At 40.6% G+C, this 27355-nt stretch overlaps 1 protein-coding gene and 1 long non-coding RNA gene across 23 annotated transcripts in view; one reads left to right on the top strand and one right to left on the bottom strand.

The window, feature by feature from the left end:
* Positions 1–27355, bottom strand: part of arvcfb (ARVCF delta catenin family member b) — a 265441-nt gene that overhangs the window by 170453 nt on the left and 67633 nt on the right. The window lies entirely within an intron of this gene.
* LOC144994537 (uncharacterized) lies at positions 23453–23846 on the top strand. Its single transcript, XR_013658100.1, has 2 exons — positions 23453–23588; positions 23669–23846. It is a non-coding gene; the product is annotated as an uncharacterized LOC144994537 (long non-coding RNA).

The raw sequence follows: 27355 nt of genomic DNA on the forward strand, positions 1-27355 counted from the left end.
GTGGAAATTCAGACATAGCCTAGGGGGGTTCTACGAAGCCCTTAAGGCAGTGTATGGGCCCACGCACCAAATCCAGAGTCCCTTGCGCAGCTCAGACGAACGGAGGCTTCTAGCAGACAAGACTTCCATCTTGGACCGCTGGACTGAACACTTTCGAGCCCTCTACAGCGCTGATCGTGTGGTTGGCGTGTCAGCAATTCTCCGTATTCCCCAGCAACCACTCAAGGAGGAACTGGATGAGGCGCCTTCTATGGATGAGACCTTAAAAGCCATTAAGCAACTGAAAAGTGGCAAGGCAGCAGGAGTTGATGGCATCCCACCAGAGTTATGGAAGCATGGTGGCCCAGCGTTACACTCCAAACTCCATGAACTGTTTATCTGCTGCTGGGAGCAGGGAAAATTACCACAAGATCTCCGTGATGCAGTCATCATCCCCCTCTACAAGAACAAGGGAGTAAAGTCTGATTGCTCAAACTACAGAGGGATTACCCTACTCTCCATCGCAGGGAAAATCCTCGCAAGAATCCTACTCAACAGACTTGTGCCCACCATTGCCAAAGACCATCTTCCAGAATCCCAATGTGGCTTCAGAAGCAACAGGAGCACAACTGACATGGTGTTTGTCCTCCGACAGCTTCAAGAAAAGTGTCGTGAGCAGAACAAGGCACTCTATGTAACCTTTGTCGACCTGACCAACGCGTTTGACACTGTGAGCCGAAAAGGCCTGTGGCAGATCATGGAACGTCTCGGCTGCCCACCCAAATTCCTCAACATGGTTGTTCAGCTGCACGAAGACCAGAGCGGCCAGATCAGGCTCAATAGCGACCTTTCAGACACTTTCCCCATCATCAACGGCGTAAAACAGGGCTGTGTCCTGGCACCCACTCTTTTTACGATCTTCTTTAGCATGATGCTAAAGCATGCCACTGATGGCCCTGATGACGAGGATGCCGTGTACATTCGCTACCGCCTCGATGGCAGCTTGTTCAACCTGACACGACTGAAGGCTCACACCAAGACCCGTGAGCAAATGATCAGTGACCTCCTCTTTGCCGATGACGCAGCTCTCCTAGCTCACACCCAGAGAGCACTTCAGCGACTAACTTCCTGCTTTGCAGATGCTGCCAAGCTCTTCGGACTTGAAGTTAGTCTAAAGAAGACAGAGGTCCTCCACCAGCCAGTACCTCGGGAAGTGTACCAGCCTCCCCATGTCTATATTGGAGAGACAGAACTAAAAGCTGTCCAGCAGTTCACCTACTTGGGGTGCACAATTACCTCAGATGCCAGGATCGACAAAGAGTTAGATAACAGGCTCGCCAAGGCGAATAGTGCCTTTGGCAGACTCCACAGTCGGGTGTGGAACAACAAGCACCTGAAAAAACCCACCAAGATCAGTGTATACAGGGCAGTTGTGGTGACCACCCTTCTTTCCGGCTCTGAGTCTTGGGTCACTTACCAGCACCATCTGCGAGTCCTCGAACGTTTCCACCAGCGCTGTCTACGCACCATTCTTGGCATCCATTGGAGCGACTTTGTCACCAATGTTGAAGTCCTCGAGAGGGCAGACATCCAAAGGATAGAGGCCATGCTTCTTAAGTCGCAACTGCGGTGGGCTGGGCATGTACACAGGATGGAGGACCACCGACTGCCAAGGATCACTCTGTATGGCGAACTTGCATCAGGCCAGCGAGATAGAGGGGCACCAAAAAAGAGATACAAAGACTCTCTTAAGAAATCCCTTGGTGCTTGTAACATCAACCATCGTCAGTGGTCTACTCTGGCAAAAGACCGTGACACCTGGCGCCAGTACATCAAAGACGCTGTCTCCTCTTTTGAAGACAAGCGACGGACTAGGCTAAAAGACAAACGGCAAATGAGAATAGCCGGCCTCACGACTGCACCGAATCCAGAACAGACTTTCACCTGCAGCCTCTGCTGCAGGATCTGCCTTTCCCATATTGGATTGCTCAGCCACGAGCGAGCTTGTAGAAGACGTGGACAGCCCTCTTCATAATCTTCGTTTACGAAGCCTCGCCATGATATAGTGCACTATATAGTGGCTAGGGTGGAAATTCAGACATAGCCTAGAACTTGTTTGTAACACTACACATTAGCCATGTCAGTGTATTTAAAACACCTGTTACCCCAACCTCGTTTGGACCACTTAAAAAAATCAGATTGAATTTTAAGGTGACTACACTAACTCCCATCCTTGTTAGTAACACAAAAAAACATGGCCCGCTACTACACGTTAGCTGCATTAGCATATTTACAATAACATCCAATCTTGTTTGCACCTTGTAAAAAAATTGGACTGACATTTTGACAGAGCGTAATGCACCTCGCTTTAGCATCAGTAAGTACGACCAGCATTACGATAATCAATATCTAAGGCGCTCTGGCTTAAAAGGCGCATTGTCATTTTTTAAAATAGAAAATAAGGCTAAAAGTGTGTCCTATAGGTACAATATGGTATACAGTTTACTACAACTCAAAAAAAATGCAACAAAAGGTGAACAAAATAAAACCAGAACCTTATAGAAACTTCTGCAGATTTGACTGTTGTTTCCTGTCTTAAACTGATGCATTGTTGCTTGTGACAAATAAATATTAACGTGTGAAGAAAAAATACATAGAATTTGATGCTGTTGCATACATCTTGGTAATGTCCTTTCTAATTGTGCAAAGCCCAGAGGAACTGACCGAGCAATGAAATTGGCCTCTTTGGCTGCAGCAGTTGTTTGCTACAGGATCTGCAGATTTTCAAAGAATATGATAAAAATGGAAAGAAGCTTCACAGAGAAACAAACACCACAAACTAATGGATTTTCTAGAAACTTCTAAAGAAAAGCAAGAGAGGGAAATTTTGATTGATTATCAGAAATCAAAAGTATATCAGGTACAGTAAAATTGATGGATAGAGCAAACTTAAAGTATTTTTCTTATAAATGCAAACTTGGTTTTTACCAAGACTTGCTCCTTTAGGACTACACTTTGAGCTCAGGAGCTCTTTTATTGACGCAGTAGGAAGGTGGACAAAGTTCACTGGATAAAACAAGAAAAAGAATCTTTCAGGGCTTGATGCATTATCTAAGACAGGAAGATTTTTCTTCCCACTACTTCAGGTCTCTATGGCTTTAAAGAAAAGAAATGTGAATAAATATGACATTTTTAGCAAAAGGAAATTCTATGTAGTTAGGTCAGATGATTTATCGTGAATGCTGTTTGTTTTGCGCTCAAACATTTTTTCCTGAGAGCAAAGTTATGGGGAAAGTTAAAAACCCATTTTTAAAACTCAAGTTGCACAAAATTTGGTAGTTGCTCAGATGAAAGAGGCTTAAGCTCCGCAAACGTATACATTCATACTTAGAACAGCACCAGAGCCAACCCAGAAATCTGATAATCTGTACTTTAGGGTTAACTAGACTTTGGCACAGTGCAAATAACTTATTGAAAATCAAGTTTTGTCGATTCAGTATAAGATTTTGTGATTTTACATTGTTATTTTAATCTTAGGATTGACATCTTAGGCTTCGTTGAAAGTTATGGTTCGTACAATTGTGTGATCGTGTTTTTTATTTTCTTCCGTGAATAAAGGTTTTCCAGTCAATCAAACCAGATTAATTAGCATAGCTGCTTCTGTTTCAGGAAATTGGTGCAACCCCTCCTTCACAGCATGTCCTGACAGTATCTCACACGAGCCTCGGTCTTGCTCTCCGTTCAGCAAGACCAAACCAGAAAACAGTACAATAGAACCAAGGATAAACAGAGGGAGAGGAGACGTATTTGGCTTCTATCTGCTGTCCTCCATCTGTGTGTATCTCTGCTACATTCAATACATTCACCCCAGTAAAAAAAAAAGACAGCTAGTTCAGCAGAAATGCTGACCCCAAAGGTTCTGGTTTTATTTTAAAACCTGAAGAAAAAATCAACTACTACCAGTAGTTCTGTGTCTTGATGCGAGTCTGCTGATGACACTTTGAGACAAGTTCAAGTTCAACATCTGACTGTCTATTACCAACTCAATGGTGCACTATGGCCAGGTGCCGCTGATCTTCTGTTAAGCGATGTCATTTTTAGGGCTGTTTGAATGATGAACTCGGAATGTCTAACTGGCAAAATCAGCTTTTTAAACCCACAGAATATTGAAATTGATGCCACTGAAAAGATTTTTCTTTTAGAACGTTTTGCTTTTGGCCCCAGTAAGTAAGACAAACTGTACACAGTGAGACCATTAGATCGAAAACACAAAATACGATGACCTCTCTATCATGAAAATCTGTTAAGTGAAATGCTGTGTTTACAACATCCACTGAGTTTTTCACAGCATCTCTAACTTTTTTTGAGTAGTGTATCTCTGAATTATCATGATGTCTGACTTATCAAGTTAACTTTGAGAACATTTGTAAATCCAGTCCCCCTCTTATGTTCCTTTGAGTTTTTGAACAACTTCACCTCCTGCAAAGTGTTTTCATTTCCAGCTCCACCATGACTTTGCTCAGCAGGGCACACCTGAATCCCATTTGCTCCCCACGATGATGCTCAGTCCTGCAATGAGCAACTGATTTTGTGCCACTTTCCACTCATAATTTTTCAAATTACTGAGATTTCTTTAGTTCTTACTGTAAACAAAATCTTACTGCCCAAAAATTACTGAGTGTCATGTTGCATGTTCTTGGTTGAGTGGACCATTTGGTGTTATTTATGCAGGAACCTCTTTTAATGTGAAATCTAAAATTGATCTGGTATCCCAATGAACAGCCTCAATGGCCAAGCTGCGCTACAGTCAGCCTAATGTGATCATTTGTCGAGCGACTAGACGACACCGGTGGAACGGTACAGTGATGAGCTGGCCTGAGCCCCTCTGGAGCGAGCGTGCCTGGCCACTGATAACAGGGCCCAGAGCTCAGGCCAGACAATCCCATTACAAATAGCTGCATTAGGTCTGTCAGATTGTGCAGCTGAGGCTGTACATCTCCATTGACCGTGGACTGCCTCAGCCCCCCTCACAGGTCAGAGCAATGGCTCCTCATGGGAGAAAATATATTGTTGCTCCTTTCATACGTACACTGCTAAAACCACAAAACAAAGATTCTAATAATAAAATGCCAACCACACGCACAGTTGTAAGCAATGCAGTAGTAACTATAAAAAGACCTGATTTCATGAGATGTCAAAACCAAACAAATTTAACACAGGCAGTTATCAGAGTCCTGATGCTGCATTACCAACCTTTAGATAAGGAAAATTTGGATTTGTTTTAAATAGGGCTCTGCAACCTGAAGCTCCGGAGCCACATTATACCTTTCCACAGTATCTTGCTCATAGAGGTCCCCAACAAGAGCATACAGATGCATCCATAGGAGAAAGACCATCCTTCACTCAGTTCAATGGATTCCTCTCCCACAGGTTTTTAAAGAAAGGTTCCCACCTGTTTAAAGCTAGAACGTTTTATTTTTAAGGAGCCAATCAATATCACGGTAAGTAAAAAAAACAAACTGAACAAGAATCTTAAAAATGAATTAGCATACAGGAAGGGACAAAAATCAAATAACTAACAAAGAAAATCTCTTTAGAAATAAAATAAAGTACATATTGATAAAATCATACAGTTTAAACTGCTGCTCACTTTACAACTGAAGTGATGGACGACAAAACACTAACATACATACTGCACAGCTCTCTGAGACCTTCAAACCTAAAAAAAGACTCCCTTTTGCAAGGAAGAAATTATCAAACAGAAAAAAAGATTCTGCTTCAGGGATAGTCATCTGAGTATGAATGGCAAATGGAAGCTTCTTTGTCTCAGTATTTAAGCCAAAAAAAAAAGAAACTGCTCCAAAAAAAAAACAAAGACTCCCATTTTACCACTTGATCAGCGGCTTACATCTCAAACTCTTTGCATCAAAATCCATATAGAGGACCTAAAAAGAGAATTATATAATATGGATTATAGTGTCATAGTCCAGGAAAAGGAAAATGTTTCAGAAAAAGACTAAAGAAAGAACTAAAAGCCTGCCGATGATTAAACTTTTTAGATGTTCTTTGGGTAAATGCAACTAACTCTGTTTTGACCATGACACACTGTAGTGGCAATGATGTTGTCCAATTTTGATAAAGTGCTTCAAAGACTCACCAAGATTCTTGTCATCATTCATTTTTTATTAATAATCAAAATGTTGCATCTTATTTCCTTTTGCAATTTTCCTATGGTTTTTGGAAAGTTCTGGGGGTATTGGTGTTGCTAAACAATTACACTCCTGATCAAAATCCTAAGACCAGTTAAAAAATTGCAAGAATTTTCATTCTGCCTAAAGTTTAACAAGGAGAGCTTCAAAATGTAAAAAGAAAACACAGGAACAAGAGGACGAACATTTTGAGCAGACAATTTAACTAAAATAACAATTTAGATCAAATTAAATGTTTATCAACTGACTTAGACCAGAATTTGCATTCAAAGGTATGTTCAAATGAGTAAAGGCAAGAGCCGGCTCCTTTTATAGGAGCCTTGATCATTTTTTTTGGAAATAAACTTTCTTTCAATCTCTCATTTTTTTCTCTTCAATAGTTCAAGATCAAAACTAATGCAATGGTAGAAGTTAAACACGCACCAAAGAAAATAATTTATATTTGAAAAAATCATTGCAAAAAGAAAAATGCAGGGACAATTGTTCAGGAAGAAGACTGCAAATGAGGATGAAGATGTACACGCAGAAATTAGTAGAGTGGTAGAAAAAAAATTTGAAAGGAGGTGGATATTCTGCATTGATCAGTATCTTTAGTACAATAATGTATGAGAAGTCCTTTTTTATGAATAAAGTTTTATTTGATTTGAATAATCGATTCATGTATTTTTTCCACAAAGCCCTGCCTACATTATTTACACTCAAGATTTATTCTCAAATGCATTTATCCATTTTAGTGTTGGAATGATTCATTTTAACAACGATTTAAATCCTAGTTTGTGGTCGCTGATCTGATTTATAGTCGATATTTGTTCATTTTGAACGATGCAAATCACTGACCTAAAATCGATCTAGGAAATTCATCCAGTGTAACTCAGCGATACCTGGATACTGAAAAGTGCAGGTGATGTTTTCTAGATTCCTTGTATTTCTTGCAACATAATCAAGGGTGAATTAAATATGTGTGCAAGTAAACAAGAATTAATGGTAAATCCATTCAAATTTTAGTTTAATAAGGTTCAGCCCGATCAATTTGGTTGAATAAATCAATTCATTCATTCATTATTACACCCTTAATCTGCATTTACTGCTATTGTATGTAGATTAAACTTGTTATATTACCAGCATGAACAAAAATCTAATTTCACCCCTGTTTGCAAGGGAACACTATAGATGGGTCTAGATGTGCAACATACAAATTCTTGCATTTTCTTAACTGGTTTAAGATTTTGATATGCAGTGCATTTTAGATATAGCTTTAAAATCAAGGAAATTATTTATTTAGTCCAATAAATTTCAATCCAAAAGGAATTCATCAAATGAATGTGATCTGGATACTTTCCTACTAGAATAACCTTTGTATTATGTGAATTTTGAAGATAAATTTAATGTTTAGCCTAATGGGTTGTAGTAAAAATTAACTGGCATGTTTTTAGGAAGCATGTTGGATTTTTCTGTTTTTTGATGAGCATTGGCAAATGGCAATATGACCAAATGGATAAGCATTTCTCAAGAGTCATAAGATAGAAGGAAGAGAAGAGGGAGACCATGGAAATGTGCAGAGACACAAACAGTATCACTGATACCGGGTGCCAGTGCTCCGTACTGATGTACCTCAGGTTTTGCTGCACTAAAACACTCGGTCACGGGATTAAAAACACATTAAATACCAAAAACCACGAGGTAACAATTACCACTTTTTCTAGATTTTTTGCAAATTTTTTCTTTGCTATTTGACAAAGAAAAGTGCTTCACCACAGTGTATATGTATCAAAGCAGATTTTTATGCTCCAAATGGCAGTAAAATACATCTAACAGAGTGATAACATGACATTCAACTCTGAGAAGACAAATCACATCACCAGAGCAGAGCAGTGCTCCAGATGAAAAAGATAAAGTTCAAAGACAGGTTTTAAAATGGATTTCAGCTTTGATCTCAGTACAGTATTCGCACAATCAAATTAGAGCACAGATAGACATGCTTCATGCTTTCAAAAATAGGCGCACAATAAACTCTGCAACATGAGATTGTATTGTTTTGCATCAGAAAATAGGCTAATTATTCGTGACATTAAGGCAATGGCAGAAAAATGCCCAAAAGGGAAGCAGGAATCAAAGAAGCATTTTGGGAATGGCAATTAAAGTCATGGAAAGAAATGCAAACAAAGACACAGGCAAAATGATCCATGTCAGGCATCTTTATCAGAGCTGAAGCCTGCAGCTAGAGCGGTTTGCTACGCAAAGGCTCTTCAGCTGATTTCAAAATTGGTAGCTGTAGGGTTTCAGGAAAACAAAACACAAATTAGGCTCATATCTTCGTTGGGAAGGAGCACGAACATGTTTGGTGAGACAGGAGGCCTAATTCTAATCACTTTGATCAGAATGCTGACAGTTAAATCTAAAACAGACTTCTCAGACTTTGCCATTCCCAAATGTGAGCTGATATAAACAAAGAACTCTAATTAGCGCTAGGATCACAGAGGGTATGTGAAGTGACGGAGGGTGCAGCGCTCCTTGAACTTCTCAGCATCAGTCAAGCAAAGTTGATTGTGCTGTTTATAGACATCCTTAAGCAGACGCTGTTGCTTATTTATGATAGTCTAGCTTCATACTTCGGGGCTTCCTTCAGGGTACTACAGAATGGAGCAGAGTGGTACATGAATGTGCTTCGATTAGCCACAATGGCGTTCAGTCTGATTATATAAGATTTCTTCCTTTGGAAGTCAGGATGCCACTTTCTGACACAGGTGATTCACCAGGGAGAATGATCAGGTATTATCTTGAACTATGCTTATGAATGGGTTGAAATGAGAAGGGAATAGTTAACATATTCAGATTCATTAGGTTGTGTTTACTTTCACTATGAAGGAGACAATATGGCGACAAACCAAGTCAAACATTTATGTTCATTGACAGACCTGGTTTGCTTGCTTAGTTTGCTACGGATTTCCAGCTTTTACATCAGCCAAACAGAGTGGATTGTCCCAGGATCCAAACTTTGATGGAAACAACCTTAAAAGTGTCAGAACAGAACTCAGGGCTGGACTCAGATGCAGAGTTTAGAGCTTTAATCACGGACAATGGCTTTTACTGTGGTATGTCGATGAAGACTCTCATTCATCCAGGTTGATTCCATTAAGAGAAGGTTTATCCTTCTTGACAAAGATGGCTTCTTTCACTCCTCGCTCAAACCATCCTTTCTCTCTGGCTAGAATTTGGACTTCATTGTCCTCGAACGAGTGGTTTGTGGCCTTCAGGTGGAGGTGCACTGCAGACTCAGATCCACTTGAGCTGGCTCTGCGATTTTGGTAAAGCCGCTTGTGTAGAGGTTGTTTGGTTTCTCCTATATACTGTTCATTGCAGTTCTCTTTGCAGTGGATAGAGTACACAACATTACTCTGTTTGTATCTAGGAATGTTGTCCTTTGGATGAACCAGTTTTTGTCTGAGAGAATTAACTGGTTTTGAGATTTTGAGATAAACTGGGATGTTAGGTTGTCTGCAAATCCTTTTTAGTTTTTCAGACAGGCCTGAGATATAAGGAATTGAAATACTGTTCCCTTTCGGCTCTTGTTCCCTCTTGTCTTGGCTTCTTGTATGTTGGGATCTGCAGTGCACCTCCACCTGAAGGCCACAAACCACTCGTTCGAGGACAATGAAGTCCGAATTCTAGCCAGAGAGAAAGGATGGTTTGAGCAAGGACTGAAAGAAGCCATCTTTGTCAAGAAAGATAAACATTCTCTTAATAAGAGTTGTGGTCTCAGGTTTATTCTTCCATCCATCTACGTCAATGTTCTGAAACCCAAACAAACCGAACCAGTTCCACCTGGGTCGTTAACAGCTGAAAGAGATGACCAGTTTGGGGAGGGAGTCACTGGCTCCCCAACCCCCAGCTGAGGACAAAGGACACTGAACGACCCGAAACCATGTAGGGTAAATTGACAACACCATCCAGTTTCAGGTCTAACTCCTCCCCCATGGGCACATATATACCAGCTCTTTAACCAGCTAATTCAGAATTGACAAAGCCTTTTGGATAAGAGGTGAAAGGTCTTCTAACTTTAAAAACTAAGTCCAGATGACAGCCCCTAAACCTACCACTATGATTTTGCTATGGTACAGGATACGACCAAACACACTGGCACAGGACAAAGGGAGACTCAGACAATTTAAGACATGAGGGAAGGAATCAGTTAGTGTTTGAAAATAAAACAGGAAGTGCAACACAAGATAACACAGGTGCCATACATTGACCAAAAGTGCACAATTCAGGGCATAACATAAGACTGACAAGACATGACAAAAAGAGGTTTTACCATCTGATTTACCGTATTTTCCTCAATATAGGGCACACCAAATTATAAGGCCCATCATCAGTGAATGGTCTATTTTTAAACTCATGTCATATAGAAGGCGCACCAAACTACAGTACAGACCAAAAGTTTGGACACACCTTCTCACATGTGTTAATTAGTTTTGATGCCTTCAGTGTGAATCTACAATTTTCATAGTTGTGAAAATAAAGAAAACTCTTTGACTGAGACGGTGTGTCCAAACTTTTGTTCTGGACTGTATTAGGCGCATTAAGCGAGATAAAAGACTCAGAGATAAGTCCGTCAGACTTTATTAACTGTGTTTACACTAACTCCAGAACTTTAATGTAACACGCATATGTTAGCCATGTTAAAAGCAATAGCCGCATTAGAGTTATCCCAATAGCTGTAACTCCAAACCCTGTTTGCACATAAAAACATACTGATACCACTAAAACAAATGTTATTGTGACTATGCAAACTCCCAACCTTGGTAAGTAACACACGGAAAAACAGAGTCCAGCACTGCATGTTAGTTTTGCTAGCGTATTTACGAAAACCCCAACGTTCTTTGCAACACATAAAGAAAACTGACAGAGACTTGCTATAACAAACATTACTGTGACTTCACTAACTCCCAACCTTGTTAGTAACACATTAAAAAAACACTGTTTTGCACACTGTTAACTTAAAGCTTTAAAGTGCTCCCATAGTGCGGAAAATGCTTTTATTATCTACAGACTACAAATCCACATTAGGTCTTAATTGATCTAAAAAACGTTTTCTTTATATAAGCATTAGGCAATCACTATTTGTAGAGCACTGTTCATCAACAAGGTGCTTAAAGACATACAAAAACAAGCTGAAACAATAAAAAAATGCAATAGACCTGAAATAATAGCATTCAAAAGAGGAACTTTAAATGGTAGGACAAGCTGTGGCTAATACTGAATATTAAAATCCTTAGGCCTATGACCTCGTTTACAACAATCCCAAATAAAAGATCAATATAACACAATGATGTACATTTCTAGTTCAAGCCTCCATCTTGAAAAGAGGTCCTCTTTTATAGGTGGTTGGCTCCACCCCTTACCAAACAAACACAATTAACAATCAAAATCAAACATTTCCTAAAAAACAAAAGAACAATTACATGCATTTTCCTAATTACAAATGCAATAATTAGACAAAGATGTCCAAACTTTAACAACATTCTTTAAACAAAAATGCAAACTAAAAAGAAATAATTTTGAATTTAAAACAGGCCTGTAAAAGGAAACCAAAACAATACATGGGTCCATTGGACCTTCTGGATACAGGAAGTGCTCCTATGAAATCAGTAAGTAAACAAATGAGACATTGAAAACAACCAAAAACAGAAAATGAACAAAGTGAATTGCAAGAACTATTGGAAGTTTACAGCTATACAGTGTGTGCACCCACTGATGCTGTCAGAAGCAAATACACTTTATTTAACACTCAAATCGTGACAGACTTGTGCTCTGTCATATATTGCATTTACCAATGCTAATTGTGCAAAGAACAACCACAAACAGCAGTATTTAAAATCAATATTTAGAGTACACTTTGAATTCCATGTTAAATCAATGCATTGGAGAGAGGAGAAGAAACACAAGAATAGGATGTTGATGGAACTAATGAAGAAGACTGGAGCCCCTAAAGATGGTCTGACATCTTTGACACACAAAGTTTGTGTTGCTCTCTGTGATACAAGTGCAGACATTAAGTCCAAAGAAGTGCATGCTTAGCAGCTGAGGAGTATGAATCTACTCGGATGATGATCAATACTATCCTTGCAGGGGGGATGAATATGGGGTACAAGTGGGAGTGAAAGCTCTCATCAGCCTTGGAGAGGTTGGAAAGAAAAGAGCATTGAAGAAATGAAAGCGATGAGGAGTAACATTCAAGGTAAATATGTGACCTTAGCAAATAGGTGGAAAACAGAATGATGAGACTAATGTCAGCGTTATTTAAAACCCTTTGCTTTTCCAAAAGCTTAAACTTTCCCCCATTGGGTAAACCCTAGCCTTTGATAAAGTTTCTGTCACTGACAATCCAAAGAATTTACATTTAAAGAAAATGTGTTGTTTGTTTAATCAATGAAAGAATACCTGCATCCTCCTTAATAACTGCAAGTGCAATAACTCCATCCTCCTTCTGTCTTGATCCATCTGGACCTCAGAGATGCCATGGCAGTCGTTCTACCTTCTTCTCCCCGTCAGGTCATCTAATTGCCATCAGCAAAATGTCGAAAAACTTTGGTGGCCAGTAAACTTGCCCATGCTCATAACCACTTTGGCAGACTGCCAATCTGGTTCAAAGATTCTTTTTTTATGAAGCCAATTTTGGAAGTTGGATAAAGCAACACTTTTTTTGCCTGCTGTTTTTGTGTTTATGAGTATTTAAAAAAACAAAAACAAACGCGAACTCCTTGGATTGCACTTGCAGGAGAATTAATTTTTCATTAATTCACAATGATTCGTTGAGTTTCAACCTCGAGTGGCAGTGATAATCAGATGCTCTGAATTAGTTTTCCATCTTGAATAATTTGTACTCATTATTTCACCGGTTGTTATCAGAAAGAAAGGATTCAGTAGCTGGCCTTTTTGGCTTCACATCGCAGCGATATGCAGTGTTGAGGTATTTTTGAATTATCTTAGTTTTGTGCGAAAGATAAGCTCTGAGCGCCAACAGACTGAGACAGTCTGAGGTGACAACAGAGATGTGCAGACTGGGTGAATGACAAGAAAAGCAGCAATGCACCGCAGGCCTACAGCATTTGTTAATGACGCCAGCCGCAGCGTCTCTCCAGCAGGTGTGCATGTGATGATTAAAATAAAGCTTCCTTACTTGACAGATGCCATTTTCAAACATTCTACTACCTGGTTTTCCTGCAAAGGCCTGGTGCTACAAAGAATCCTTGTCTTTGAAACAAGTGGAACACAGAGTGCGAGGAAGATTAATCTGTTATTACTTGGAAAGCAAACAGTGCATGAGGAAGGTCAGTCCCAAACACAGAATGCATTGTGTTAAAAGAGAGATGCGATACTAACAATCTGTCAGGGAAAATGGAAGTCATCAAGAATGGTAGTTCACAATTCTGAAACAGCTGAACAAATTACTCTGATAGATGTAGATTTAATGGGTTTATGCTTTTTTGCCATCTCAAACATAAGTCTGATCTTTTGAGAAATTACATTAAAAATTCTCCCTGTTTAAAAATGAAAACATGTAAACATTACATTTTTTTATTACACAAACCGTTTTTTTTGCCCTTATTGAAAACTATGATGCAAAATTATCATGGTTCCCATGAGGAAGCAATATAGGATTATCTTATCACTCTTTAACAAGAAAGACCTACAATTGAATTAAAAACACAGATTCAAAGCTATGTGCAGCAATGTTTGAGCTTTGAGGCCCCTGTGCATCAGTTCTTGATATTGCCTCACTCCTAACCATTAGTCACTTTGTCTGACACCTTTAAATTTAGCTTGCAAATAGTTTTAAAAAAATTGGCGAGCGCGCAACTGCTTGAAAATTGAAATACTTTTTTTTAGAATGGTTTAAAAGATTGAATAAGCTATGTGGTAAAGAAGGCAGTGCAACATTCATCTTTTTTGGTAGAAGATGGAAGGCACTGGAAAACTTTTAAGTGTTTGTCTAATAAGCAATTATGAGGAACAAAAGAGCAAATCCGAGCCCGTGTAAGAAAACATGTATGAGGTGATAAATAAACACTGTTGCCATTTTTTCCCTGTATAAACGAGAGGTTTTTGTTGTGCAGAACTTTTTCCCAGCAGGTTTCACAGCTGGGTAAGATGAATTATTCTCCTAAATACTTGAGAAAGTCTTTTAAAAGTTTGTTGACGTGCAAGTGTAGTTTTGTATGGGTGGTTCAGAATGAACTATGTCTTGTACTGCACCTCATAGTTTTGTAAACTTCTCTTTTACATCATCCAAGAAGAAAAGTAAACCTCACGTTTGCTCAATTTGTAGCATGATCAGTTTGCATAAAAAGAAGGTTGAAGGTGGGAGTTTACAGGTTAAGCAGGTCCTATTTTTTTTCTTTCCCAATAACATCAAAATAAATTGACAGTTTAAAAAAACTGCTCACATTTCAGGTAAAATGTTGTTTGTTGGTGTGCAGGTGTGAAAGAGAGATATCATCCTCTCCACTATCTCTGCTGAAGCCTTTATCCAAGACTGCAGCTACTCGCTCAAGAGGAGGAAGACAGGTTAATGAAAAACTATTGATTCTCTCTCTGTATTTTTCTACAGATTAACAAAAATAACAGTAATACTTTTGAACTTCATCTTATTCTGACAGGTAGCCCTTTCAGTGGCAACACTGGAGCTTAGACAGAGGGAGAGCTTTGTGCACACTCATGGAAAGAGGGGAGGTGAGCAGAGAACAATCTTGGACATTTAAGTCCAAGGTGTCAAACGTTTGTTGAAAACTGCAGCTCTGTTAATGTTACTGCTTACTGACTGATAAATAAGGTAATTAATCAAGTTTATTGGTAACCTTTATATGTAAACATTTGAACAGAAAGAGCTTTACATGTGACAAGTTCAAAAAACTATAGGCACACAATATGAAAGTAGGACATAAACCACATTCAAAAACAAACAAATAACAACAGTGAGAATGAAATATAATAAATTGAAACAGTGTAATCTCTGTTTCATAAAAAATCCCTACAGAGCAAGGTAAAGGAAGCCTTAATTTTTTTCAAAAGTATGCGCTTTTCATCCGGAACGCTTTGTACATGAATTAATTCTGGTTGTGTTTCCTGATGTCAAAGTGATTTTGACAAGTACAAGACATCAGTCTGTTATTTTGTACATGTTAGTCTTGCTTAATTCGGTTTATAATCTGGTGCGCCCATACTGCTGAAAATATGGTATGAAAAATAAGTAAACCCTGCTATATTAGTTAAAGACTTTATTAAGAAAGGGTTTTCAACTCAGGTTTAAAAATGTTCACTGAAGCAGAAGCCTTCAGGTCATCAGGCAATTCTACAGGTGAGGATCATAACAGAGTAATGCTGCTCCATGACTCTGGTTCTTACAGTGGGAATTGTTGGAGAGCCAGCATCTGAGTACCTGACAGTTCTGGAGGTTTGTAAGGGAGAAATGAAGATCTGAAGGATAGTATTAGGAATGGGTGAGACCATTAAGAGCTTTAAAAACAGATGAAAGAATCAGTGGAAAGATATTACTGGAGTAATTCTTCTGCTGTTGAGAGGCGAGCAACAGATTTGTCTTGTATGTACCATTGATCTGGTGCATTTGCAGTTTAACAATGACAGCTGTGTCTGAGGTTGAGCTGTAAAAGGAAATGTTTTTGAACACAGAAAGAGGAAAAATCCAGACTCTGCTGACAAAAAGGAGTCAAATGGAGTCCAGTAATCCTCTAAAAACAGCGGTAAATCATTGTTCTTGGTGAGTGAGACCAAATACTTTGACAAAGATCGTCACTCTCTTTTTGACATCAACAATTTGTTAGGAAGTGAAGAATATGAGTAGTAGCAGAGGGACTGACTATAGCAGGAGAAACCAATCTCCCACACAATACTTCATTAAAGATTCACTCCAATCGAAATCATGTTTTTTAGGATTTTAATACGTTCTCGTGGCATTTTTCTCTTGATGGAGGACATAAATAAAAACTTTGGGCTTAAAATGTAATTTCTGAGTATTTCTTTATTCAAATCGGTGTGAATCAGAAGCAGACAAAATAAAGGATTTTTGAAAACAATTGTATTTGTTACGCAGAAAATACCCTGGGAGGGCCAATAGCTCCATGCCAATTAATCCACTTGAAGATGACTAGATCCATGTATGTCTTTTTTTCTTTGTCTTTCTTTATCTGGCATCCGACTCAAAACTGTACGACTGGATAGTTCCTATATTGCTTGCCATTTTTGCAACGTCAGGAATGTTGGGTTGGGGTGAGAGGAGCTGTAAGGTAGCGGGAGAGCGTGTAAACAGAGACCTCTCAGTTATGGGTTATAGGAAGTGGGGGCGGTGTTTATCCACAATAATAGACTTGCCCATAACAGAATTTTTGATTAACTTCTGTTGCTCTGCAGAAACTATGTCCTGGAAAACAAACTATGTCCTAAAATAAACCCTGCATAATCATGAGTAAAAGACCACCAACATTGGTGTTTTATTTAATAGATTCATTTTAATAGACCAAAGGATGATTAGAGTGGGACTTTAAAAATAATTTCTGAGGCATAGAATTGTAGCAAAATGAAAAACATTCTGTTCTTTACACTCAATGCAGGTTATATTTAGTCAGATCATTTTCCATATAAGATGATTTCATGTATTGCAGCACCTGTTTACATGCTCCTAAGATTCAATAATGCAGCGCCGGTGGCCTATGATGTTATGACACGGTGCTCTGATTTCTGTCAGCAACTCTTATCTCAATATTTTAGACCAATAAAAATGTGTTTTTGATTTGTTTGCATGTGGAGCCATAAATCTTAACAATTCACAGCCAGATCGCCCAGGCGGATTTGGATGAAGCTCACACAATTTAAAAAATACAAACTGGAGAGAATATTTTTCAGCAAGCTCCACCAGCTGATAGAATATTTTAAAATTCTTTAAAAAATATGTAAGAAATCCGATTCTCAGTAAAGGTGTTCACACGCAAGAACCAGCAATTCCTACATGTATAAACCCAAAATTGATCCAACAAGTACATTTACATGACAGCGTCTTGTTCAGGACATGAGAAAAGATTGGAGTATTGCTTGTAAGCACAGTCATGCAGCCCTGCCCTATTTTTGTATCTAAATCCAAAGACACACTAATCTTTGGGGGTTGACTGCTTGTCAGACAGTGTGACGTGTAGGCTCCTGAATTTAATTTGATATCAGACAGTGTGATTGTACCATGAAGACTTCATGATATGCTGTGATTTATAAGACAGAATCGCATGCTGCATTACTTCAAATACAGTGCCAGCTTTGTTGGCTCATCAAAATCCCCCTCCTACGCTCAGACATTTGGCTCAGACCTACATTTTTAGCCAGCGACAATGATTTGATAATAACTCCATGTGGATAAATAACTGCCAAAGTGACACTCAGCCATCCTTCAACCCCCCTTTATCATGTGTGGCCCCACTTGAGTCAGAAGTCTTGCTGTGAGCACATTGTGAGAGTCAGTGGAGGGAAAAATTGTCGCCTGCCTGCAATCAAAAAATAAAGAAGAGCCCCTGCCAGGAAAACGTCATGGTGTTATTTTCTGATCCTGCTGTGTCAGTTACTTGTGGGTGCTGGGAGTTGAAACAGAGTAAATGATATAGTTGGCAAATTTAGACATCTGTCAGCTGCTCTATCTGTGAAGATTCTGAACCACTAAGTGCATTCATAAAGATGTCTATACTTAATCTGTATTGTTTGGTTTTTGGGATGCCAAAGACAGTACAGAAGGATTTCTCGAAAACAAGTTGTATTTTATAACTGTATTTTTAGGTATGTTGCCACAAATGTTGAGCATCATGTGAGGCATCAAAGTTTCTCTCACTCATATGTGCACAACTTATGAATAAACCCTTGTCTATGAACGTGGTTTAGCTAAAAACAAGTTTGTTGATCTGCAGATCCCTACAATCCTTAGCTTATTAGTCTCAAAACTAAAGGAGGTTCCGGTTTCTACAATTGTGGTTAAATACGACTAAGTCATTTTTGCAGGCCATGTCTCCTTTTTGTCTCCATGTAAGTGGTATTTTAACAACACTGGGAACACCGCTAACATTTAGGAGAAGAACTGTGCGTTCTTTCTTGCAAAGGAAATTAGAAACAACACTCACTTCTGAGTGGGAAGAAGGAACAACCTGCAAGGCTCCAGGAAACAGGCTTACACCAGCAGCTGCACCAACAGGGGTCTTAAAGATTAAGGTTCTGTCCAAATTCCCTCCCTTCTCCCCAACTACTAAATAACGATATAGTGCGGGACTATCTCGTCCCCTGGATGATGATGTCAAGGATTTCACGAAGTAAAAACCTAATAAATATGAGCATTTTACTGCCTAAAAATCTTAATTAAAATACCACTAGTAACGCTTTTACAATACATTAAAAGATGATCAAGGTGGGATTTTAAAGACCCAAAATGCCACGGTGCCCCTGTCTGCCCCGCCTCCTCCTGCTCCGTTCCTGATTCCACCAGCTGTGACCACTTCACCTTCATCAACCCGTCTGCTCTTAAGGAGATCCAGTCCATCCATTCGACGCCAGATCGTTACCCCTTATGGTGACTACGCCTGGTCTGCCTGCTCATGCCTTGTTTACTCTCGTCTTGCCACGTTCTAACCCTGTGTATCCCTGTCACAGGATTCATCACGACGAAGATCACCTGTGTGGAAAACCTCGGCTGCTTACCTGTTGCTACGACGAAATCCGGAGACGCTCTGCCGCTACTCTGCCTCCAGCCACGCCACGAGCCACGCTCTCGCCAAGGATCATCTTACAGCCAAAACAGAATTGACATTAAAACACTCTTGTGATCATTCTGGGTTTCAGCGTCTGGGTCTGTCCCGCCTACCGATCATGACAGAACGATCTGGCCAAAATCCAGACCCAGCTGACCCAGATGGTCTTCGCTACGCTGTGAATCAGCAAGGGATCACCCTGGGACGTCAAGCTGATGCTCTGTCGCAATTCGCCTCAGTCCAACAAGAGCTTTTCCGACGCCTTGACGGTATGTCGCAAACATTACTGGAAGTTACTGGTCAAGCCTCCGCTTCTATTCCCACAGTTCCTGTCACCGCTTCCGGCAACAATCCTGCTTCCGCACCAGTCCTGACGTCAGAGAATATCCGCCTCCAGCCCGAACCATTTCACGGAGATGTGGAGGCGTGTGGAGGCTTCCTCCTCCAATGTCAGCTTCTTTTCCAACAAGCTCCACGTTATTACTTCTCCGACCACAGTAAGGTTACACTGATCATAAACTCATTACGCAGTAAAGCCCTGCAATGGGCACAAGCCTTTCTGACAGCTAACCCCATAACTCACCTAACTTTTGAGCGTTTCATTGACGAATTCAGATTAGTGTTTGACCAACCCCGGAAACAGGAGGAAGCCGTCCGCAAACTGTTAGCCCTCAGGCAACGTAACCGCCCCGTAAGTCAACACATCATTGATTTCCGCATTTTAGCGGTAGAGGCTGGTTGGACCGACCCGGCACTCCGGGGCGTGTTTTATCAATCTCTCAGCGAACCCATCAAAGACCATCTATGCACCCAGCCGGAAGCTAATTCATTCGAGGAGTTGGTTGCTGCGGCCCTTCGTTCCGATATCAGGCTCCGAGAGCGCAATCTTGAACGAAGTCATATGCCCCGTATTGTTCCAGTATGGACATCTCCTAACCTGCCAGTCTGTCCCGATCCTGGTTCTCAACCAGAGAACCCACGCGTTACCCCCGATAAACCCATGCAGGTTGGACATTCGAAGCTCACCGCGGAAGAGCGGATGAGACGACGCAACGAAGGTGCGTGTTTTTATTGCGGGGAACTAGGTCACCAGGTCAATCAGTGTAATCGCCGTTTAAAACTCCAGAACCCCCCGTTAGATGACGGGTCGCGGGGGGATAATGCTAATTCAGCAAATGAATTTTTTTTTGTACCCGTCAAAATATGTCATCAGTCTAAAATGGAGAAGTTTCGGGCGCTCATCGATTCTGGCGCTGAACAGAGTTTAATAGATCAAAATATAGTCAATCGGTTATCTCTACCCACCGAACGCCTTTCATCAGATGTTAAGGCGGCCGGCCTCGGTGGTCAACACCTCTCGCTCATTACGCACCGCACTAAACCTGTCATGCTAGTTACCTCGGGGAATCATCACGAATTCTTGCAGTTTTTCGTTACGCACACTCCTCAAACACCCGTGGTTTTGGGGTTTTCCTGGCTTAAGCTCCATAATCCCCATCTCGATTGGAGTAACCACAATATCATGGGTTGGAGTGATTACTGCTTGAGTAATTGTCTCAAATCTGCGGTTCCTTCTATCACTGCTCCCATTAGCGTTGAATCTGACATCATCGATCTATCTAACATCCCTAAGTGTTATCATGATTTGAAACTGGTATTCAGTAAAGCCAAGGCCGTCTCCTTACCACCTCATAGGCCCTATGATTGTTCCATCAATCTCTTAGAGGGGGCCCCCCTTCCTAAAGGGAGATTGTTCAATTTGTCAGGCCCTGAAAAAGTGGCCATGGAACGCTACATTCAGGAAGCTCTCACCCTTGGTCATATTCGTCCCTCCTCGTCTCCCGCCGGAGCAGGGTTTTTTTTTGTTCAGAAAAAAGACGAAACCCTCAGGCCTTGTATCGACTTCCGTGAACTCAATCAGATTACGGTGAAGGACAAATATTCGTTGCCCCTGATCAGTTCGGTGTTTGATTCACTTCAGGAGGCGCGCGTTTTTACTAAACTCGACCTCCGCAACGCTTATCATCTCGTGCGCATGAAAGAGGGGGATGAGTGGAAGACCGCATTTAACACCCCCATCGGCCATTACGAATACCTCGTAATGCCCTTCGGTCTCACTAATGCTCCCGCTATTTTTCAACGTCTCGTTAACGACGTCCTTAGGGACTTTTTGAATCAGTTCGTTTTCGTATACTTAGACGACATCCTAATCTATTCAAGAGATCCTGTCGTCCACCAGAACCATGTTCGTCAAGTCCTACAGAGATTAGTCGAAAATCAGTTATTTGTGAAGGCTGAAAAATGCCAGTTCCATGCCAACAGCATCCCGTTTCTGGGCTACATCTTTGAAGCCGGCAGCATACGTCCAGATCCCGCCAAGATCACTGCAGTCTCCCAGTGGTAAACCCCCTTCTTCTCGCAAAAAACTCCAACAATTCCTAGGTTTTGCCAATTTTTATCGTCGGTTCATTAGAAACTACAGCGCTATTGCCGCACCTCTCACCCAGCTTACTTCCACATCCAAGCCCTTCCACTGGGGTCCCTCAGCTCAGAATGCTTTTGATACGCTCAAGAAGTTATTTGTCTCTGCCCCCATCCTCATACAGCCAGACACCTCCAGACAGTTTGTGGTCGAGGTGGACGCTTCTGACTCCGGAGTAGGGGCTGTCCTATCCCAGCGTGAAGAATCATCAGGAAAACTCAAGCCTTGCGCCTACTTTTCCAAGAAGCTATCCCCAGCTGAACGGAATTACGATGTGGGAAATAGAGAACTCCTCGCTATCAAACTGGCTCTTGAAGAGTGGCGACATTGGCTGGAGTGCTCGACGCATCCATTCATAGTGTGGACTGATGATAAAAATTTTGCATATCTGCGCTCAGCTAAACGCCTCAACTCACGTCAAGCCCGTTGGTGTTTATTCTTCGATCGGTTCAATTTTTCTATCACATACAGACCTGGCAGCCGTAACATCAAGCCGGATGCCTTATCTCGCCAATTCTCTGACTCTGTACTCTCTGAAATCACCACCAGCATCATTCTGGAGACCTGCATCATTGGCAACCTGACCTGGGACATAGAGACAAGAGTCATTCGGGCGCAAGGTGAGGAACCTGACCATCCCACACCCCCTAACGGCACTCTCTATGTTCCCCTCTCACTAAGGTCAGACGTCATCACTTGGGCTCACACCTCCCGTATCGCCTGTCACGGCGGAGTTACACGCACTCTCAACCTTGTGCGTCGACGGTTTTTCTGGCCTTCCATGAATCGAGACGTTCGAGACTACATAGCCGGCTGTTCCACCTGTGCGCGCTCCAAGTCCTCGACCTCTCCTCCAGCAGGGTTGTTACATCCTCTGCCCACGCCCAACCGCCCTTGGTCCCATATCGCACTAGACTTCGTCACCGGCCTGCCCCTGTCACAGGGTAACTCGGTCGTACTCACCATCATTGACCGGTTCTCTAAGTTTGTCCACTTTGTTCCTCTCCCTCAGCTGCCCTCGGCCACCCAAACCGCTGACGTGTTGGTCAATCATGTCTTCAGGAACCACGGCATCCCCTCCGACATCGTGTCCGACCGCGGACCTCAATTTGTATCTCAAGTCTGGAGAGCTTTCTGTTCTGCCCTAGGTGCCACCGTCAGCCTCTCTTCGGGTTACCATCCCCAATCCAACGGGCAGGCCGAGCGGGCCAACCAGGAGCTGGAGACTTCCCTCCGTTGTATTGCCGCCCAGAATACTACAGATTGGGCCCGATACTTAGTCTGGGTCGAGTACGCCCACAATTCCCATCCTTCCTCGGCCACAGGTTTGTCCCCCTTTGAAGCCTCACTCGGTTACTTGCCTCCTCTGTTTCCCTCTCAGGAACTTGATTTGTCCGTCCCCTCCGTGCAAGAGCACCTTCGGCGATGCCAACGCATCTGGCACCAGGCTAAGGCAGCCCTCCTACGCACCTCGGAGAATTACTGTCGCGCAGCCAACCGCCATCGTGTTGACGGCCCCACATACCAACCTGGCCAGAAAGTGTGGCTTTCCTCCAAGAACATCCCTATTCAGGCCACATGACGCAAGTTGGCTCCCCGGTTTATCGGTCCGTACACCATCGACCGCATCATCAATCCCACCTGTGTCCGTCTCCGTCTTCCCGCAGCCCTTAAGGTACACCCATCGTTTCACATTTCTCAAATCAAGCCTGTTCTGGACAGCAGTTTGTGCCCGCCTTCCACTTCCCCGCCACCCGCCCGGCTCATGGATGACGCTCCGGCGTACACGGTCAGCCGCATATTGGACGTCCGGCACCGGGGTCGCGGCCATCAGTTCTTGGTGGACTGGGTGGGTTATGGTCCTGAGGAACGGTCCTGGATCTCCCGTTCCCTCATCTTGGACCCCTCCCTCATTTCTGACTTCTACCGCGCTCATCCGGATCGTCGGCCTGGACCGCCTGGAGGCGGTCGTTAGGGGGGGGGGTACTGTCACGGTGCCCCTGTCTGCCCCGCCTCCTCCTGCTCCGTTCCTGATTCCACCAGCTGTGACCACTTCACCTTCATCAACCCGTCTGCTCTTAAGGAGATCCAGTCCATCCATTCGACGCCAGATCGTTACCCCTTATGGTGACTACGTCTGGTCTGCCTGCTCATGCCTTGTTTACTCTCGTCTTGCCACGTTCTAACCCTGTGTATCCCTGTCACAGGATTCATCACGACGAAGGTCACCTGTGTGGAAAACCTCGGCTGCTTACCTGTTGCTACGACGAAATCCGGAGACGCTCTGCCGCTACTCTGCCTCCAGCCACGCCACGAGCCACGCTCTCGCCAAGGATCATCTTACAGCCAAAACAGAATTGACATTAAAACACTCTTGTGATCATTCTGGGTTTCAGCATCTGGGTCTGTCCCGCCTACCGATCATGACACAAAATCAGTTAATGACAAATTAACTAAATATTTTGTCCACATGACTAATGTATTACTAAAATGAGAGAAAGAAAACTGAGATTTTAAGAGGATAAAAGAAAACTACGTTTCAAATTATATAGGTCGCCAGGGTCAAGCTTAGAAGTGTTCAGTGACTGGATGGAAAAGATGTTTACCTCTCTAAATAACAAATATTATACATCTGTGGAGACTTCAATGTCGATCTGATAAACCCCAGCAAACATAAAGCCACCGACGACTTTATCAGCAGAATGTATGGAATGAGTTTATATCCAACCATAACAAGACCCAGCAGAATCACCACTCAAAGTGCTACTCTTATTGATAATATTTTTACAAATAATATGGAATACACTCATATGAGTGGACTGATGATATGTGACATAACTGATCATTTACCAGTTTTTGCACTATTTGACATCAAGGTGAAGACAAAGAAAATTATAAAAGAACCAGTCTACAAAAGGTTAAAAAATGAAAAAAACATGAATGCTCTGAATAATGACTTATCCAGACAAAACTGGAACTCTGTGTACAGAGAGAAAGATGTCGATATTGCTTATAAATGTTTTTTAGAAATATTTAGCTCACTTTACAATAAGAACTGTCCAATTTATAAATTGAAGAACAAATTTGCCAAATGCCCTTGGTTAACCACCGGTCTACAAAATGCTTGTAAAAAGAAAAATAACCTCTATAAAAAATTCTTAAAACAGAGGACAAGAGAAACTGAACAAAGATATACTGTAAGTCATATAAAAATAAACTAACTGAAATAACACGTTACAGTAAAAAAGTGTACTTCAATAATCTACTGAATGAAAATAAATACAATGTAAAGCGAGTTTGGGAAATGTTAAATAACATCATTAAAAATGGGACAAAAAAGCAAACTTATCCAGATTACTTTACAGATGAGACGGGTCAAAGCTATGACATCAATGTAGCAGCAAACGGTCTCAATAACTACTTTGTAAACGTGGGTCCAGAGTTGGCAGCGGAAATTCCAAAATGCAAAACTAGCAAAGACAATAATCCACCCATCGAAAGGATCCCACACTCAATCTTTCTCTCTGATGTGAACGAAAATGAACTGATATCAATTGTGAATAATTTCAAGCGTAAAAACTCAAAAGATTGTGAGGATATAGATATGAAGGTGGTGAAAAAAGTCATTTATAGTGTATCTAAGCCTCTAACATACATCATTATCATTACGAACTGGGAGATTCCCAAATCAAATGAAAATAGCCAAAGTGATTCCTATCTATAAGAGTGGAGACAAACACCAATGTACAAACTATAGACCTGTTTCTCTTCTTCCACAACTCTCAAAAATTTTAGAAAAAATATTCAATGATAAATTAGCTTTATTTATTGAAAAACATAACATTATAAATGACAACCAATATGGTTTTAGAGAAAATAGATCAACCTCATTGGCTATCATTGATGCTGTGGAGGAAATCACAAATGCTTTGGACAAAAAGAAATATGCAGCTGGAATTTTCATTGACTTAAAAAAAGCATTTGATACTCTCAATCATGACATCCTACTTGACAAACTGGAAGTGTATGGGATAAGAGGACAAGCGTTAACTTGGGTCAAAAGCTATTTAACGGGAAGAAAACAATTTGTCAAGATTGATGAATATACATCAGAAACCAAAGAAGTAAGTTGTGGTGTCCCACAAGGATCAATTCTAGGCCCGCTGCTATTCAATATATACATAAATGACATATTCAATGTTTCAAAGCTTATGAAACTCATATTATTTGCTGATGACACAAACATATTCTATTCTACAGACAATCATAGGGAACTTATCAAGGTGGTGAACACAGAGTTAGACAAAATAAAATTATGCATGGATTACAACAAATTATCTTTGAACCTAGATAAAACCAAAGTGATGTTTTTTGGAAACTACAATGCAAATAAAGAGCTCTCAATTCAAATAAATAATGTCTTAATCAAAAGTGTTACAGAAATAAAATTCTTAGGGTTTTTTATTGATGACAAATTAAGGTGGAAGCCACACATCAGACACATACAAACTAAAGTCTCAAAAAGTATTTCAATCGTAAATAAATCTAAACATATATTAGGATACAACAGTAGATATTTATTGTACTGCTCCTTAATGTTACCATATTTAACCTACTGTATAGAAATTTGGGGAGAATAATTACAAGAGCTCACTACATCCTCTCTTTTTATTTCAAAAACGAGCCGTCAGAATTGTACATAAAGCCGGATATCTTGATCATACAAACAATCTATTTTATCAATCTAGACTTTTAAAACTGCATGACCTTGTTGATTTTTACACTGCGCAACTTTTATACAGAGCCAGTGGGAAATCGTTACCATTTAATATCCAAAAACAGTTCTCAGAAAATGAAGGAGGCTACAGACTGAGGGGATGTAGGAACTTCAAGATCAAACTGATAAGAACCACAAAGAAAAGTTTCTGTGTGTCAGTGTGTGGCACTAAACTTTGGAACGGTTTAAGTAATGAGCTCAAAAAATGCTCAAATATTCAAGAAAATGTATAAAGAAACTCTTATTTCAGGATATGAAGATAAGAGGATTTAAGGATCAACAGGTGTTTGAATAATTCCAAATCCATGTGTGAACTTGACTGTGGTGAAATTATCAAAGCTGTTTTAATTACAACCAATGAGTGTTACATTGTAATGTGCAATAATGATTACTGAAATGTTTAAATTACAATCAATAAGCTATTGATTTTGTTTACTTGATCTGCAATGTGTAGCAATAATTACTAGTTTAATGTTATCATGTGTTCTAATGATAATCAATTATTATTACATATCGGTACCGTTAATGTTTACTGAAATCATGAATGAATGTTTTCTGAAGATCATCAATCATTTCTAGGCACTGGATTTTCTTACTTGAAGAGAATCTATCTGATCAGAACCGGATTTAAAAACACTGTTAAACTATCAAATGAATGAACTCAGTAGGGGTGGGATTATATACTCCTTTTCAAACAATAAATCCAACTCTACTTATACCTCAGTTAATGATCACTGTATTTAATTAAGCATACATGACTTAAGTGACATTTTTGTTTTGATTTCTGTCTTTTTAATCTATGCATTTCATCATTTCTGTAATGAGTTTGATAAATATGTGTAAATTCTTTATTGCTTTGACTACAATACTTGAAATAAATCACTAAAAATCAAATAAAATAAAAAATCAATAAAATCAAAATTATTGCATTAATCGGGATTAATTAATTACAGACAAAGTAGCGCTTAAGTTTTTTTAAATCGCATTAATCTCATTTTTAATCTGTAACTATTGTTCTGTTCTCAAATATAAAACAAAGGGTCCAACTTGCATGAACGTTTTGTTTGAACTCAGCGGAAAATGCCTCTTATATTGCTTTCAGTGCATGTCTCGGTGT

The sequence above is a fragment of the Oryzias latipes genome, chromosome 9 (assembly GCF_053564925.1).
Source record: "Oryzias latipes strain Hd-rR chromosome 9, Olatipes_Hd-rR_3.1".
Classification (NCBI taxonomy): domain Eukaryota; kingdom Metazoa; phylum Chordata; class Actinopteri; order Beloniformes; family Adrianichthyidae; genus Oryzias; species Oryzias latipes.